Below are 4,072 nucleotides of genomic sequence, written 5' to 3' on the forward strand. Positions count from 1 at the left end.
ATGATTGGAGCCTTGTTTGACGAGGCATAACATTAGTCCTCGAAGTTTATGTATGGTAATTTATATAATGCATGAAATTTGTTTGTCAGAGCTGAATTGTTTTTGTTGTGGTGATCATTTTCTTGTAAAATTTCTTGCAACACTTCAGTCCCCCGAGTCCAAGTATAACTACTTATGTCATATTTGGAGTTCTAAAGAAGTAAGGTGAGTTGTTGCTCATATTTGTTTTGCTGGTGTTGAAAACTGGGTTTTGGGATCTTTACGTTGTTTGAGGCACTAGTTTATTCTAAAGGGCCTGAATCTTGAATTTGGAAAAATTGTTGGCAAGGTGTGGTTGTTTCAAAGTGCTTGTGCTTGGAATTTTGGATTTTGAAAAATTTCTAACAGAGCGCTGTTGTTTCGAAGCACCTATGTTTGGAAATTTTAGTTTTGAAAAATTAATGGTGAGGCACTGTTGTTCCGAAACACCTATGCATGAACATTTGAATTTTGAACATTTGCTGGCCAGGCACTATTTTTCCGAAGCACCTATGCTTGAAAAATTGTTGGCGAGGTGCTGTTATTCTAAAATGCCTATCTTTGGAATTGGGATTTGTGTTAATGATTTGATAACGTGTACATTTTCAAGAAAAAACAACTGAACCGGTCCAACTTCCTATACATGCACTCATCATAACGATGATTGTTGCACAGTTGCTTCAAGACGACACGCTTTTGCCAATGCATGGTATCGACTCATTAGATCTTGATCATTGAATGCAAAGCGATTTTGAAGTGGATGGTTCGGATTTGGGGATCAGAATAACGTTCCAGATGTGTTAGAGCCAGATCTGGATCCAGATCCAATGGCTAGGATTAACTGACTTTGCTTATAAAGGGCAGATTTCATTCATTTACAGCCTTTTACTTTGCCCATGTTTGGTTTGGATTAAAATTCAATTAAAATCTCAAGTCAAAGTCAACAATTAATTTTAACCACACATTTTATGAGACCCAAAACTTTTTAACCACACATTTCATCAAATTTTATCAAAATCTACAAAAAATTCGTTTTTAATCTCTACTAAACAGAGCTTTGTAAATTTTTGATCAAATCGCTCTTAGCATAAAAATCAAGCTTTTCCAGCAACTATTTGAACTCCGACAATTGCTCTTTTCTTCTTTATCCTTATAAGTTATCTTCCATGAAACCTTCATTCCTTTTCATTTTTCTTTTAAACATTCTAAAATGAGCTATGATTTCGATAAGGAGATGATAGACCTAAGGGCGTTGGCTTCGGAGATGGGGATGTCTGTGAGGAATACGGTCGTGCTGGCCTAGGCCATTCTGTTAGGCCGAGGTATTTGGGCCATGAATGGGGGCCACATAGATTATGAGGCGGATTGGGGGGTTGCCAAAATTCTTTCTACTATAAGCTCTACAGACCTAGCATAGATTTGGGAAAAATACTGCATCCCTAACACCATCGAACTCCTAGCCCCAACCTTTGAAGAAAGGGCTTGTTTTTCGCAGCAAGACTACGTGGCCATTAGTGAGTTTATCATTAAGGAAGAAATACTTCTATCTCTTCACCCTTTCTTTAGGGCAGTTTTGAGGCTCTATGGGTTAGCTCTCCAACTCCTTCCAAATGCATAAGCCTAAATGGTTGGGTCATTTATGCTGTGAAAACAGACCTCCCAAAAAGAGGACATATCCCTTTATATTTTTTAGACCCTCTTTCAGCCTAGAGTTTTCGGCTAAGGAAACTCCAAAAGGGTGGTACTACACGACTCCGTGGGGTCATTCACCCTTTGTGGTGGGGCTTTCCTTCTCCATAAAAACATGGAAGTAATCCTCGTTCTGGGCCAAGAGAAAATAACAGACCTGCCAGAGTGATACTCTGCCTTAGATAACTTGTCATATACAATATTCTGAAGCCCCTAAGTGTTCTAACTTGTGTGTGTTTTCTTACTTTCTTTCAACTAGTTCTAAACTTTTTCTTCTTTTTGCAGGTCTAGTTGATCATTTCAAGCTCTCCAGGGAAGAGTGGGCTGTTGTAGAGGACATATGCCGATATCCCTTGCCTTTACGTGATTATTCACATTTGATAGAGAACCGCCACTTCTTCATCAAGATCAACTTGATTGCTTCAAGAAGTAATATTTGAATGCTCGTAAGTGGATTTTTCATTATTGAGTTACCTGACCTCACTGTTATAATTTTATTTGGCAGAGAAGTTTAAGAAGAAAAAGCACCGTGCTCTTGACATGGCATCTATTTTTGTTGCAACTTCCACTTCTAGGAATAAAGGATTAAAAACAACCTCCCAGGCTGCCAAGCACATTTGGGATAAGATGGAAAATTTTAGCAAAAATAATGTTGAGAAAGACCCAGATAAGAGAGCCCATCCTAAGGATAAGGGCAATGGGAAGATGGTGGAGTTGCCCAAGAAAAAGATTACCCCATTTTCTTTAACTAGGGTTAGTGGTTCTATCCAGCAAGAAGTGTTTCCTTCAACTGACAATTTGTCCCCTCTCTCTTGAAGTTGATGGCGGTCTCTATAGTTGTAGCAAGAGAGGGGCAAAAGAGGCTAAGCAAAAGGGACCTTGGTCGCTAGAAGATGGCAAAGAAGGGTTGGACGTTGGCCAGTGATGCCATTGCCTTTCTATAAGGAAAGTTGGTCCTGGCGAAACAAAAAAAAAAAAAAATTATTTGAAAGGGAATGAGGATGAACTTGCCCTCGAGGCTCTTTCACTTTTGTCTCTGAAGGTCCAGACAGCCACTGCCACCTATTACAAGGTTTGAATTAATAGGTGGCATAATTTTTTGGAGAATACTGATGCGGTGGACATATTTACCACCATGGTCAGCCAAGCTAGTAAGACCTTCGAAGTGGTCATAGAGGCTGAAGACCATTTTAAAAACCTTCAGAGAAAAATAAAGAATTCGTTGACAAAACTAGAAGGTTTGTTGATGAAGCAAAGAAAGTCAATGTTTAAATAGATGCTGCAAAAAGGCTCTGCAGATTAGAAAGTCGATGAAGCTCGCTTCCGCATTGGCAGAATTAAAATTTGAAGAGAGAAGTTCACTTGTCCCTAAGTGAAGTGGCTTCCTTAACGAAGGGAATGGAGACTTTTGATGCCCATAAGAAGATAACGGTTGAGGCCTTAGAGGGGGGTAAACAAGGAAAATGCAGCCCTAAAGCAAAAGGTCGAGGTGTTGAATTCCATGATTTCGGCCTCACTAAAGAGGTTAGGGGCCAAGGTACGAAGTCCATTTTGTTTGGTACCAATGCTGTAGAGCACTAAGTCGCCAATTTTCACTTAACTGAAGAGCGCCAAAGCTTTGTTAGGTACTGACGGAGGTTTATGTACACTGATGTGGTGGAATAAATTGAGGTGCACTCAACCTTTAACATGCACTCAACCTTTAACACCTCTGAGCTGAGATCTGAGTTCCTGGATGAAGGCAAACCTTAAACTCTTGTAGAGAATGTTGAGTCAGAAGCTGGCCACCTATGCCATCATTCCTATTGATGCCTAAGCGGACCCTCTGGCCTAGTAATGGGATTTTTATTTATTTTTTGTAATAGCCAACGGCCATCTTTATGTAATTTAACTCGTTAATAGAAATTTTCTTTATTATATTTGTGTTTTCTTAGTACCTGTATATATACAAGTAGACTGTTTCAGACTTTTTTAGTAACTGCTTTGTTTAACCACCTCGTGCTGAAAGTAATAATTTTTTTAACTATAACACCTTAATAATAAGATCAAATTTATGCTTCGATCTTGTCACATCTATTTTTTGAAAATTAAAATTTATAATAGTAAGTTTAAACATTCCCACGTGATGTACGCCTCGGCGAATCAAGAGGTGGATTCCCTTTTGGAATCCAGCTCTCTATCCAAATACCCACGTTTCCTTGCATGGTGGATTGTTCATCCATGAAAAGACTTCTCCCACAGCTTTATCCATAGGAGGCATGTGTTGTATGCTTTGACAAATTAGGAGGGAAATTCCTTTTTAGCTGAATTTCAGCTTTTCGTCAATGTGCCCACGCTTCCTTGCATTATGGATGGTTCATCCATA

Source organism: Olea europaea, unplaced genomic scaffold (genome assembly GCF_002742605.1).
Source record: "Olea europaea var. sylvestris unplaced genomic scaffold, O_europaea_v1 scaffold1666, whole genome shotgun sequence".
In the NCBI taxonomy this organism is placed as follows: Eukaryota; Viridiplantae; Streptophyta; class Magnoliopsida; order Lamiales; family Oleaceae; genus Olea; species Olea europaea.